This window comes from Oreochromis niloticus, linkage group LG3, assembly GCF_001858045.2.
Source record: "Oreochromis niloticus isolate F11D_XX linkage group LG3, O_niloticus_UMD_NMBU, whole genome shotgun sequence".
NCBI classification, from domain to species: domain Eukaryota; kingdom Metazoa; phylum Chordata; class Actinopteri; order Cichliformes; family Cichlidae; genus Oreochromis; species Oreochromis niloticus.
In genome coordinates, this window is record NC_031967.2 from 47,156,339 (window position 1) to 47,171,574 (window position 15,236).

Below are 15,236 nucleotides of genomic sequence, written 5' to 3' on the forward strand. Positions count from 1 at the left end.
CATATTATTATTACTGTTGTTACCAGTGTTTGCGAAGTAATGATATTATATAAAGAAATATCCCTCCAAGAAACAATCAGTATGACTACTTTGGTCCTCTTGTTTTCCTAAAAGAAACAAAGTCAGCACATTTACTCCATTATGATAGTTTTAAAAAATGCTTTCAGGAAACAGTGATGTCCCATGAAGGTTTATCAGTGTCAGACTTGCCCTCAGCATGTTGACATCGACTTAAAGGAAAATGCCTTCTGCTCTGTCAGAGAAAACATTTTCAAGCTGCCAAAGTGATTTGTCATGGGGTCGTCTAATTGTTGGGGTTTTCTCGTATTATCGTACGGTCTTTACCTGACACTATAAAGTTCATTGAGGCTACTGTTTTTGTGAGCTGGGACTTAATAAATAAAATAAAATAAAATCTCACAGTATCTGTGCTAATCTTGTCAACTAAGTTGACATTTGGTGACTTTGTAGTTTTTCATTAGGTCTTTCTATACACAGCATCTTTTAGTCGTATTAGTCACAATGACAATGCTAATATCACTAAATCTAAGGGAAACTGTGCATCTCCTTGGCCTGTCACAGTATGCCTACAGGTCACAGAGCAGAGATGCCATGGCAACTTTGTTTATCTTAATTTTTCAAGTTATCTTGCATGGTTCTCATGCAAGATAACTATTTCTTTATTTTTCTCTGACTTGTTTTTGTCTTCTGTTAAGCACATTGAGTTTACATATAGTGAAATGTGCTATACGTAAAATTGCTATTGCCATTCTAGAGCACAGTTACTGCTGTTTTCGGTTTCATTATGCACCACAAAACAAGGCTGAATATTGAACAGGCATTCACAATCAGTTATGTTCCCACAGCAGAAACTGTGGAAGGTGAGTTAAACATGTGAGTTTAAGATGAAACCATGATTCTTGTGAAATAATGTCTGGACTTCAGTTTTGAAGCACGTTTTGAGAGCTGCTACTTCTTCAGAGTCTAACCGAGGCTAACTGATGATACCACGATAATGAGTTTATCTGTCAGTCACAGACTTGTCTCACATACAGCTTCCTGATTAGTTATGTGCGATGCATATTAAATAAAACAAAAACTGAGTTAAAATGCATGAGCAATGTGTGAAAAACAAAATGCACCCTTACTACTTAGAATAGAATAGAATAGCCCTATAGTGTCATTGTATATGTACAACGAAATTATGGAAATTATTAATCATGTGCACTTGGTTAATTGATCACTAGCAAGTGTAAGTACCTCTAAAAAGCAGAGGTTTTGGCAGACACATTGCAAAGACAGCAATGATCATAGAGAAGCAACTGTTTCTGCTCATCAATCTGGGAAGAGCACTGAGTTTGAAATGGTGACATCTTCTGTTTGTTCTCTTTTTTTAATATTTAACAAACATGTTCACAGAGAACACTGTGTACGCCACAGCTTTGACAATCATGGTCTGAATGCTTGTGCCAAACACATTTGCTTTAACACCCACATAGCAGACAGGTCTGGCCCACATCTGGTGTCAAACTGGCACTTCTGACTGACTGGTGTCATGGCAGGGTGTATGTCAGCCAGATGTGGGCCAGGTCTGGCAATCATGGCACTATTTATAGTCCTATTTTCCTATTTTAGTTAGAAGACCCAAATACCATGTTTCAATACTATACTGCTATGGTAGCCAATGTTTCAAATGCAGGTTTGACAGGTTTGTGAGTGTACCAAAAGGGCCGTCATTCTTTGCGATATGTGGGCCATGTGTAAGCACATTGTGTGGGCCAGATCCGGGCCATACCAATTTTGCTATGTGGGCAATAGCAATATTTCATTATACTTAAACTGTTTTTGAGCATCAGCCTTTGACAATAAGGTTTGAATGTAGACCCATTGTAAATGACCTTAGGTCAGCAGGTAGCTTGATTTGAAGAACAGGACCACAGTAACTGACAGGCACACTCAGCACATTTAGATCTAATGATCTGCACCTGATGACCTGAGAACTCTAACTGGATTATAGACACTGAACTAGAATTAGAGGACCAAACCATGGATTGCTTTATGAACTAATAATGTTGCATTTCCGTGAACCTTTAAGGACTCTTGCTGCTGCATTCTGAACAAGCTGCTGTCCTATTGATGCTTTCAGTCCTGCACATCTCATTTTACTTTAGCAAAACCTGCTTAATATGAAAGCATGGACCAGTTTCTCAGAGTCAGTTTAAGATCAAAATATTCTAACTATTGATATATTTTTAAGTGACAGAAAACTGTCCTGGTGATGTTATTAATATGATTAGTAAAACTGAGGTCTTTGTCCAAGATGATACCAAGGTTCTTGGACCTGTAATAAAGACTAATATAATACCAATATATTTGAACATCTGAATGCATCTGGATGCAACATCACTATTAATAATGAAATGGTAATGATGATTATAAAAATAGCCACAAAAATATCTTCCTCTTCCCGACACTAACTGTGTTACAGAGACAGGGACAACGAATATTTCTGTCAGGTCCTGGGTCAGTGACCCAGTGTTTTGTGTTATTATTAATATTTGATTTCATCATGATTTATCACTGCTAGTGTTTTGGTCTCTGTTGTGCATTTCTAACTCCCTAAGTTCTGTAGTATTTCTTGATTTTTAGTCTTTAGAATTTGTTTATGTATCTATTCAATTCAGTTCAACTTTATTTATATAGCACCAAATCACAACAACAGTCATCTCAAGGCACTTTATATTGTAAGGTAGACCCGACAATAATGCATACAGAGAAAAAACCCAACAGTCATATGACCCCCTATGAGCAAGCACTTTGGCAACAGTGGGAAGGAAACCCATATGAAAAAGAAATAGTAAAAACTTATAAAAGACTTGCATAAGATTTGGCTTACTTCATATAGTGAATCATATAAGGCTTATATGATTTACTCATGAAAGTGGCCACTTTCATATATTGTTTTACTAAGTATCCAAAACATACAAGTTTCATTTATATAATTTTTCAAGGGATGTTATATCTGTTTTCACTCTTGTATGCTTTTCATACAAGTTTCACACAAGACAGATACAAACTTTATAAGATTTATATATATCTTTTCCATATGGGAAAACTCCCTTTTAACAGGAAGAAACCTCCGGCAGAACCAGGCTCAGGGAGGGGCGGGGCCATCTGCTGCAACTGGTTGGGGTGAAAGAACGAAGACAGGATAAAGACATGCTGTGGAAGAGAGACAGAGATTAATAACAAGTGTGATTCAATGCAGAGAGGTCTATTAACACATGTCCTGTGTCTCTACTCAATGCCTTCCTGTCCCACATTTCAGGTCTCTATGTTCTCTGTGTGTTCACGTGTTTTGCTGTTTTGCTTTGAAAGTCCGTGTTCTAGGTCATGCAGTTAGTGGGGATAGGTTAACTGGAAACTCTAAATTGCCCTTAGGTGAGAATGGGGGTGTGAATGGTTGTCTGTGTCTGTGTGTTAGCCCTGCAACAGACTGGCAACCTGTCCAGGGTGTACCCTGCCTCTTGCCCCAAGACAGCTAGGATAGGCTCCAGCTCCCCTGCGACCCTGAAAAAGAATAAGCGAGGGAAATGGATGGATGGATGGATGGATGGATGGATGGATGGATGGATGGATGGATGGATGGATGGATGGATGGATGGATGGATGGATGGATGGATGGATGGATGGATGGATGGATGGATTTTATTTTTCTTAATGTGGCCCTAATATTCCTTTTTGTGAACAGATGTTAGATAATCAGAGCAAAATTATACAGGAGCGTATCATCTATATAGGAATGGCAGGATATATTATGATTCTTTATGACTAAGTGGGAACATGTAGAGTAACAGACCAAGGACAGACCGTTGAGGAGTCTCTGATAGAAATTCTGTACAGATCTAAAGCTGCTTATAGAAACTTCTACATTTGAGAATGTGACATGTTAAATCGGCTGAATCATGAAGCCTTTGAATTAATATGTCATGATCAACAGTGTTGAAGGCAGCAGTGAGATCGAACACCAGTGTTGAATAACGAAATTGCCTGAAACAATAATGCGGTCAGAGACAATGGTTTTTGGAAATACTCCTGAGCCCATACATTGATTTCAATCACAGAATAATGCCTGTTTTTAAACAGTGTACTGGCTGAAGGTCAGAAGATCACACACACAGAGACTTTACCATATTCTTAGAAACATTTGATGATATTAAATACTGTAAACTGTGAGATATTCAAAGTCACAATTTTACTTTTAGATTTACTCTTCTTTTAAAACTATTCTGAAATTGTTTCAAAAGTCACAGTAATCGTGACTGGTTCACTTCCAGCAGGATTATTATAAGAGAGACGAGTAGTCCTCCTGAATAATCCTGAACAGACATCAAGGAGAAAATATCGGTAATGGTTGTTCAGTTACCGTGAGTCAATCTACAGCCAGGCTCAAGGATATATTAACTGCGTGGCTACAGACATGTCTATTTATCATGATAGGTAAATATGCATTTATTTCCAACTAGGACACTCACAGGTAGAGCTGTGCTCTTTCTTCTGAGAAGTCTGGGTTTGCTTGCATTATGTTTATAATTACAATACAATACATTTGTTTTTTTATTGCTTTTCTCTTTTTGTTGAGGTTATTTCCTTAGCACACTTACAAATGTTGTTATGGCTGATGGGGTATTGTCATCACACCACTGGGTGGGCGAGCAGCATGGATACCCACATTTCAGAATGCAATAACTTGAGAACAAGTTGGCGTAGGATTTTTACATTCATACCTTTGGTGCATCTGCTAATAACCTCAGATGATTTTGAATTCTGGTGACCTCTACCTGAAGGTCAAAATCAAAGGCCAAGTTTGTTGAAAATCTTGTGAACCATTTACATGCATCTACTAAGAGGATGAGGGGTAGCTCTGGTCACCACCAGTATTTTTATTTATTCCACAAAAATGGGGATTTTATATTGATTGGTCCATGTGTTTGAATTAAATACTCCGCCAAGCTAATATTAAACTCATAGGTGCTGGATGATTCTTTGTCTAAATTGTAAGACCATAAACTCTTACAATTGAAATAAGGTGTACTTTCTGTTTTACATGATTTAGGGGATCTGTGATCACAAAATCACAATGTTTGTGATTAGTGTTTGAAAACTATAGGTTATGTGAGTTTGATTGTGTGGGTAAGCTGCAAAGGAAATCGTCTGAATCTCGAAAAACAAGGTGAATGCTGTAATTTCACTTAATGAAACATGCGCATAAATATATTTGAAATTTCTTCCCATTTAAAAAAAACTAAAGAAACAAACCTAGTTTAAATCTGGCAACTACGTAAAACTGATGTAACATGTGACTCACAACGACTCACAGACAAATTTGATTCAATACTTAAAAGTTTAATGATGAAGGTGAGAAAGAAGAGTTCATGCAGGGACAACGTTTTCCTAAAAGCATTCTTTCCATTACACGTTCAGTTTGATGCTATTAAAAGAGACAATCCAGCTCCAGGTTACGTCGCTTGCTGATTCATTCCTTATGTAGCATTACAGCAAAAGAAAAGAAGTAAAGATATAAAACAGATTCTTCTGGGGTAATTGAGATTATTTGCTTCTTTGTTTGGTGAACTATGGCTTCATGTCAGACAAGGAATTATCTTCTTTTCCTGATGCAGACAAATGGGTATCGGTAGTTACAGGGTTTGTCATTCATACACCTGCATCCTGTAAGCAGCAAAAATGAAAAGTGATTGAAACCAAGATCATGTAGACACGTACTAATCTATACTAAACATTTTGTTAAACAATTTGCTTTGTATAATAGCATTGATTGTATTTTCACAACACTCAGTTAATATATATTAAAATAATTTGAAATAATGTAATATTTTTTATTTTATATGATAAAAAATAATAATACAATGGCTGTCATTTAAAAAAATGTATATATATTATACCTGTATTACTTTCCTGTCATTCTTACTAGTTTTCACACCAAACATTACTTTATTTGAGGATTAACCTGTCCAATTCATGTGTAGGCAGTGTTCTATGTGCCTAACATTGTTAGGCTCTCTGCGACACCAGTATGCATATCTAAAACGAGTTCCATCGATCCAAAACCAATAACGCTCCTAGAAAACAGTTCAAATTGGACAATAACACATTAAAAACAAGCTACATGCTAAATCTATGCATCTTTATATAGAGACAATATTTCTGAAAGCCCAATTCTCTATGACTAGAGTTTAACTGTCAGACCTTGTATAATGATGATGGGCAGTATACCTGTTGAGCATCAGAGCCTCCAATCCATGTCGGTACGTGTTAACGGGCAGCACGGTATATGACCCTCTGAATCGCCCAGTACTTTCCAAGGTTGCGTACAGATGCCAGGTTTGCATTCTTGGACTGACAGTATCTCTGTAGTGGAGATCAAAAGACAGCAGAAAATCCAAAGTAAACAAAATATTTAGGATTTAACCAAGATCCTTGAAACTTTTTTTAAAAAACCCAACAAAACAAAATAATTCACTTGCTGCATATAGACAGGACATTGAAGTGCTGTTCTTCTGTTTAACATGACAGAAATCTGGAAAATGTCAACCGACCTGGTGAAACTGATCCCTCTTCCTCACTGCTGTGATCTTCATCTGGAAGAGAAGGACAAATTAAAGCATCACATTACAATGTGTTTATTATGCAGTTTATTTATATGAATGATGGCACATGTGTATACATTTAGTACAATATACTGCAATACTGACCAGCAGCAGTGGTCAGAGTCATCATTGCACAAAGAAGTGCAGATGCAGTCAACAGCTTCATGGTGATGTTCAGCATCTGTGAAATACAATAGCCCTAAAGTGATTGGCAGTCTGTTAAAGAAAGGATAGAAAAATGACAGCAAAGTTTGCGGCCAACCTTTTGTCCTCTCTTGTTTCTTTTCAGCACGACCCTTAATTTCAGCCTTCCAGTGAGAAGGTGATGAACAGCTCTAAGATCAGCGCTTTTAAATGTTTGAACCATTTACATATTTGCAAAATAAGGAACTAACACTGAAACAACAAGACATAGCTCACATGACTCATGCCACCCAGACCTCCATGGCACATCTGTCTTTCTCAACTAACACCAAATAACCATCCTCATCATGACTAAATTTTACATATTGACTGTTTCCACAGAGTACAACCACAGAACATCTGATTAAGCCTTAGTTCAGTGAGATAAAATATATTGTATCTAGTATTATTGCTCTGGACTAGGGTGGACAGCCTATCCAGCTGATGAGGCTTAAAGGACATATGCAGCTGAATGTCATTGGCATCGAAATGATAAGAAATGTCACTAATAGATTGAATAATGCTAGCTAAAGGAAGCATGTAAAAAGATCATAATAAATCATAATGGACCCAAAACTGAACCCTGTGGAACTCCACAGGTCAGGGTGGCAATGTTAGAGGTAAACCTGTTGGTCCTAACAGAAAAGGTCCTATCTGATAAGTAGGAGAAAAACCAGTCTAGGGGGGATCCAGAAATACCAGCCAAAACCTTTAGCCTGTTGAGTAGGATTTTGTGGTCAATGGTATCAAAGGCTGCGCTAAGGTCAAGCAAAATGATCACAGAACAATTTCCTGCATCAGAAGCCATTAACAAATCGTTATAGACCCTTAAGAGAGCGGTCTCGGTGGAGTGCTGCTTTTGAAAGCCAGACTGAAAAGGGTCAAAAATCTGTAATCTGCATAGTAAGGACCTGAACTGATTTTCTACAATTTTTTCCAGTAATTTACTTATAAATGGCAGTTTTGAAATAGGCCGATAATTACTAGTAGAGCTAGGATCTAGATTCTGTTTCGGAAGAAACGCAGACGCAAGGACAACAGGTAAAAGAAGACAAAGGACTAAATACACAAAGGATAACGAAGGGATGGGAATCAGGAGGGAAACACAAATATACACACGGGACTGGGAGGAAGCAAAACTGAACACACTATATACAAGACGAGGAACTATCAACATAAAACAGGAAACATGAGACAAAGACAGAAACACGGACTAGACGCTGGAACCAGAGAAGAGCAGACATGAAAAGTTGACTAGATGTGATATATGGAACACAGGAGGAGGCACAGCAACAAAGAACTGGGAACAGGAAATCGCTAAAAATACAAAAAAAAAACTTAGGGAGCTAGAACTAGAAGAACATGAAAAACACGAAATCAAAGAATATACAAAACCCAGAAAAACACAAAAACTGGCTTCCAGACCCAGTACCATTACATATTTTTTTTTTCCTTTAGATCAGCGGTCTCCAACCCCCGGGCCACGGACTGGTACTGGTCCATGAGTCGTTTAGTACCGGGCCGTGAGAGTTGAGGCCTGGGTGTGAAATTTATGGTTTTCGGTGGGGGCATCATTTTCTATCGTTAATTCGGTTTCCCTGGGACATTTCCGTTGTTTTATGAATAAATCTTTTGTTTTTTGGTACCCATACTGGTTTTATTTTGTTGTATTTATCTGCGACACCTTAAAGGCTGATCCATGAAAATATTGTCGGACATAAAAGGTTGGGGACCGCTGCTTTAGATGCCATGAGAGAAATAATGTCCCTAAATTACTACAATATGAGTTTTCATCTGAGAGCGACATCATTGTATCAGACACCTTAATGTCAACACTTTGACATTGACTGAAAGTATTTGGAAAATCTCTTCACAACAACTCAGTCCTGGGTTTCAGTACCTTAGGTTTATATCTTTTATATAGAAAAATATTGTGGTAGTCCTTATTCCTAAAACGATTTATCCTAGTTATCTCAGTGACTCAGACTGTTTGCCCCAACACGCCTTATTAGAAATACTTTAAGAACTATTACAGCAGAAATCATAAGAAAATCTTTTCAAGATCTTGACCCTGTGTATTTGGCTTACAGGCTGTACCATGTAAAACAAGGGGAATTAATTAAAATCCCAATAGGCCCGGATACTATGATTTCTTTCACAACAAGGTCCAGATCTCATTTCATCCCACAGCTTACCCAAAGCAATTACCCAAAAGCAAAAATAATTCACCTGATATTTTAACTCAACAGGTTTCAGCAACTAAAACATATTCACAAAGGAAATGTTTGTTTGGAAAAAGGAAGGACATATTTACAAATTTACATCTAAAAAGACAAAATTTTCTAAGGCTTTTTGTTGCTATACACAGTTTTTTAAAAAAAGCAAACAAAAAACACATCTGGTCCTTAGAAAATGAGCAAAAGCCACTAAACAATTTTCACTAGCAGTCAAAAACTAACGTGTACACTTATGTCTGCATTTTGATTTCGTTAAATACAAACAAAATTATATCAGAAGTGCTGCCAGGTGTCTGGCCAGAAAGAGAGGACCAATTTGTTTATTTGGCAGTTCAATGAAAGGCTTCAGTTAGTTAAGAGTGCGAAAAAAAATAGCGTTAACATTTGTAGTTTTGTCTTGTTATACAATATTTGAAATAAAAAAAACCAAACAAAACAGATTTTTAGGAAATATTAGTGGGTGTTTTCTGTTTTCTTTTGTTTTTTTTCTGTACCACTTGAAGACTAAAGTGGCCCTCCAATGAGATGGCGGTGCCAGCAGCGGCCCGTGGCTCATTTAAGTTTGAGACCCCTGGTGTTGAGCCCCCCGGGGTTAAAGACATGAGCAATGTAGCAGCTGTTGCCGCTTATCAATCAGGTAAGAGTTATAAAGCTATTTTCAAACAACCTAAAGTACAGAATTCTAAACTGAGAAAGAAACGGCGTGGACATCCCAAAACATTCATCCAATATGAGACCCTGCAAAGATCAGAGACACTGTAAAAGAGAACAAAACAAATACCCTGAGAGCTACATCTTAGACACTACAGGCCTCAGTTGGCAAAAACACTGAACAAGAATGGATTGTTTGGCAGAGTTGGCAGGAGAACACTCCCTCTCTACAAAGAATATAGCGTCATGCCTTAGATTTGCAAAGTTGTATCTAAACAAACAATGAGATTTCTGAAACAATGTCCAATGGACAGACAAGAAAAAAAAATTGGGTGACTGGTTGGTGAAATGGTTGGTGAAACCAGCCCCAGGTCCTGGCAACAGCTTTCAATATGTAGATCAGATGGAAAAAACTGTGCAAAAATTGAATAATTCTGTTTCCTGATATTAATTTTACAGGAAAAGAGTACATAACAGTAACAACTTCTGTTTACTAACCTGGCAAAAGATGTATTACATTTAAATATTTATATTTAAATTAAATTTACCTACCACAATAAAATCACTAGGATTTTTTTTCTGTCTCGTTAATAATGTGCTGATCAAGTGTAGATTTTGTTATAACGCACAGTTCACATCTGTCATCAACACAGAAACACAACCTTTTTATTTCAATAAAACAATAGGTGCATTGTGTGGACATCGTCATATTATCTGTATTGTGCCTTCTAGATGACGAGGAAGTCCCCCCATAGTGACAAAACAGGTCAAACAGGAACCACAACACGTAAGAAGAGTGGTTACATAAAGTAGGCAGTTCTTTTATGCCTTTAGGCTTAACCTAGACTTTACATACAGGTGCATCCTTATTGAGAAAACTGTATTGAAAACATACTTGGTTAGAGGCAAGACTGACATATAATCAAATAATGTTTGTGGAAATGCACAAAACAGCAATAAAGTAAGACCAAAATCTTGCCACATGCACTCCTAATCTGGCATACCAGATCCAGTGCTTTGTGAACTGTGTGCTGGTTGAAGCCAGAAGTCTTGGCAGAACACAGGGACACAGGGAAGTGGTAAGCCTTCACTTCCACTTCCTCATTAAGAATGACTTGGTGACTTTCTATATCTGACATGTGGCTTTAGCCTCAGTTATCATGCATTTAAGCATCGCAGCTACTTTTAGGACGCTTTTGCATTTATGTTGAAAAAGAACCAACAACAAGAAATCAATTTTTCTAGTTTTATATGACATAATCAGCCATATCATACTTTCAAATATTGCTCAACTAAGTACTTTGGGTAGCCAGGTGCCTCCCTTAAGTACGGTACTTTAATGTCCATCTGAGAGGTTTTGGTTCTTTTCAAAGATTTGGCTCTTTTTGCTCGGCTCCCTTAGAAGAGCCAGCATTTGCTACTGCTGGTAAGAATAAATATGGCGTTTAAAGCTGGGACAAATGTTGTTAGCCATTTTCCATTTTGGAGGACAAGAGTCACTGGCTCCTTACCCAGCTTCTCATGAACACTTATCTATTTGCCTTGGGTCATTTGTTTTGGAATAAATGCACTCATTTTCCTAAATGTACAACAAATAAAAACAAAACTTTTCACCTTTCACACTCTGGAAGTGTTTTTACAAACATTTATTTCCTGTGGTTAAAACTGTTAAAGATGATATGTTAGACATGAAGCCACAACTCTTGTGACATAATGTTTGAACTTCATTTTTGAAAGATATTTCTTAAGAATACAACCACAGCTGTTGGCTAATTGACAATACTATGATAGGGAGGTTATTTGCAAGTAAAAGACTGACATGCTTTCCTTGGCTATTTTCATGCATTTTATGTCAATGTTACACGAACCCTGGCATGTAACACACACAGACCTCTAGATTCTTTTTAGGGAACTATAGTTACAGTGTTTGGAGCCGAAGGCTCTTTAGAATCTATAGCTCTGACTCAGGCCAGCTCATGTTCAGCTCTCCTCAGACACTGCCACACCAGCTGCTGCTGGAAATAGGGAAGCCGTGGTTAGCATGATGAAAATCAACTCTACCAGCCGGCCTTCCCCAGCACTGTTCCCTCAACAAACCACAACCTGTCACAGTCAACTTTTACATACGGGTTGAATGAAATTTGACCCGTTTCACATTTTGATAGCATAAAAAAAATACCATAATAATTATTACAGTATTTTACCATAAAATGTGATGCCTTTTCCTGAATTGACCCAAACTCCACCATAATAAGCATTTTTTGTAGCTGATCACCAGGTTTGCGCACATGTCGTGAGACATTTTGGCCTATTCCTCTTTACAGAAACTCTCTAAATCTTTTAGGTTTCTTGGCTGCCGCTTGGAAACTCCAAGCTTCAGCTCCCTCAACAGATGTTCTAGCAAGTCTAAAGACTAGCTATTCCTCTCTAAGACCTTAATGTGGTTTATTTTTTAGCCACTGCTTACCTTGCCAGTATGTTTTGAGTCATTTTTGTGCTGTTAAGCTGCTTCCATCTCTGTGTGACTGTGGGGATGGTCTTCTTTGGGTCATAGTCCACATTACGCTCCCTCCAAACCTTTGAGCTGTTTGGCATGAGTTCAACCTGCAATTTTGTCTTCATCTGACCACAGCATTTTTGATATTCTGCCTCTATCTTAAAATAAGAGAGAGAAATGAATCTACCATAAAATTAGAGGCTGTAATTATTTCCTCCATTTTAAGGAACTGGATCTTGGTTATATTCTGAGTCTATCTTAAAAAACAAGAGAGAACTGAAACTACAATAAAATTGGAGAGTTTAATAATGTTCCCCACTGTAAGGAACAGTGGTTACACACATTAGAAACAATTAATTGTCTGCTACCTGAGATTAAAACAATACTGAGAAGTGGGATCTGGTTGTGGTTGTTGAGTTGGTGGTGTTGCCGGTTTTCTACTACAGGTCTTGTCCCAAAAGCGCACACATTCATGCAGCACTTTTATCTATGTCTAAGTGGAATCTAGCATTCACACATGCTCTGATGTATGTATCAGGGGCAACTTTGGCTTCAGTATCTTGCCTATGGATACGTAATGTTCCAGTGGGCAGATGACCTGCTCTACCACCTAAGCCACAGCTGATCCAAAAATTTTTGGCCAAATGTTTGCTGGTTGACCAAAAATTCTTTATTGTTGATACCAAAGCATTTTGTTTGTTTGTTTTTTCTATCATCTGTCATTTTGTGAGCAGAAATTTCAAAATAGTTGATGGTTTGAAGTTTACAAATATAAGTAGAAATTTGCACTATTCTTCTTCCTACAAGAGGTACTTTTGGATTTTGATCTGAAAATCAGATGGAAGAAGAGGTCTCAGTGGAGTCTAACGATTTAAGATCCTGATATTTAATGAAGAGGTTAATTGGTACATTTATTAAATGTAATTCTCGACCCCCACATTTATAACTTGTCTAAAATCACATTTACAGGATTGTACATGGGTTGGTCCCATTAAATGTGTTGTAGCAGTATTACCATGGTTTTAACAGCTTGATGCTAATATGAAGCACTAAACAAAGTTTAATTAGGGTTAGGGATTCACAAACATATATGTTCTTATGTCAAAACAGATCAAATAAAAACAGCCATGAAACTATAACTCTTGTGAAATTATGTCTGAACTTTAGTTTAAAAAGATGGCTGCAGGGTCTGTCATGGTCTTCTTGGTTTTTGTATGCACCAGTTTTCTTAGCAAGAACTGCCCTGTTAAAAGATTTGCATGTGCTACAATCACTTGGATCACCTAAGTTGTGAGATAATTTCAGTTGAAAAATATAAATCTATTGTTGAAGACTTTGACTATGCAAAAAATGAAAAAAAAAAAAAAATCCAAAACATAACAGCATCCAATGGCTTAATAATAATATGAAATATATAAATTGTCAATGTTGAAGAGCTGGATGCCCAGGAAAGGCTGTCATTAACTTAAGGGTCATTCTACCTCAAATCAGCCAATTTGTAACATATTTCCTGGTCAACCATCTCCGATTTTGCTCAAATATTTGTGGTGCAAAGTTTGAACATATATACGTACATATATACGTATATAACCAACATATATAATGAAATATTCACATTATTTACAAACACTTTTCAAGATACATTTATTTGAAATAACTGACCCCCTTTCAGGCCATGTTTTTGCACACTGAAATCTGAGGCAAAGTTTGAACATTGATATCAAAAACTATTAATCCTTAGCTGTCAGTGGGTTTGTTTTTTTTGTTTGTTTGTTTGTTTTCCAAAATAGATCAAAACTCAAGAATGAAAATCTTCCGTCTTAATTTTCCACCCTGGCAACTGCTATCCGACAAAGCTGTAGGCTTTAGGCTTTAAGTGAAACTGGAAATTGGTAATTAGGCAAGCAGGTAGCCTACATGGTCCCGCACTGAAAACGCCCTTGCATATGATTTAGTCACTAGCAGCTTGTTGCACTTATTTATTGTCTGTATAAAATATGTCCACTGACTTGAAAACACTGCAACTACAACCACGAGATTTAGCATTAGAGAAACTGTGAAGTGTGAGGCAAACCAGACTACAGTCCCATCATGTGGTAAGATACCTGTATTGCAAACTACCATGTGGGTGTAGACACAATTTGGATTTTTTAGGAAAATTTAGGGGCGTGTGTCATGGTCCCTCCAATTTTGATTCTGCGTCAAATTCTTATTTCTTTTTTAGTTTTAGTCTCAATGTCATGTTTCCTGTTTTATTCTAATAGCGTCTTGTCTTGTGTGCTTTGTATCGAGTTTAACTTTCCTTGTCTTGTTATATCTGATGTGTTCCCACTGCATTTCCCACCTGTTTCCTCTACCCTCATTACCTGGTGTGTATTTATTGTTTTAGTCTCCACTTGTCCTTTGTTGCAGTCTCCCTCATTTCTGTCCTCTATTGCTCTGTTTCCCTGGATTCTTAGTTTTGTATTATGAAATACTCAAGCATTAAACCTGCTTTGAGTTCATTTCTTGACTCATGAGTCTTAATCTAAGTCCTAATCTTAATCCTCCCTGCCACATAGTTGTTTCATGGCATTGTGATTGACACATACGCTGACATGCGCAACTGTAGCTAGGCCTCACCTCCAGTAATTGGAGTTACTGTACTGGAATTCTTTACTATGTCTGTGCCTTTTTATTATCTTATGATTTTCCATTTAAATGTGTTAAGCGAACATTTACATCACTCTGGTTTAAAGAAAACAGGTTGTTTGCAGTAATTTTGCAAAAACAACATGGGGCATTTCACAAAAAAATGTTGTGGAAATCATGCCAACAAAATAGAAAGTTTTAAACTTAATCTTAAAAGTAGAGAGGGTGTCCGTCTCAAACTGGGAGCTGGTTGAAAGCTGCCATGAAAGCTGAAGGCTCTGCCTCCCATTCTACTTTTAAATAATCTAGGAACAAGTAAGCCTGCAGTCTGAGAGCGAAGTGCTCTGATAGGGTGATATGGTACTTTAA

At 37.3% G+C, this 15,236-nt stretch overlaps 1 long non-coding RNA gene across 1 annotated transcript; it reads right to left on the reverse strand.

Moving 5' to 3' along the window:
* Positions 1-5,403: 5,403 nt before the first annotated feature.
* Positions 5,404-12,418, reverse strand: LOC102077634 (uncharacterized). Its single transcript, XR_267226.3, has 5 exons — positions 12,207-12,418; positions 6,774-6,849; positions 6,618-6,659; positions 6,295-6,429; positions 5,404-5,730 (listed from the first exon to the last, which is right to left on the reverse strand). It is a non-coding gene; the product is annotated as an uncharacterized LOC102077634 (long non-coding RNA).
* Between the last annotated feature and the right edge of the window lie 2,818 nt (positions 12,419-15,236).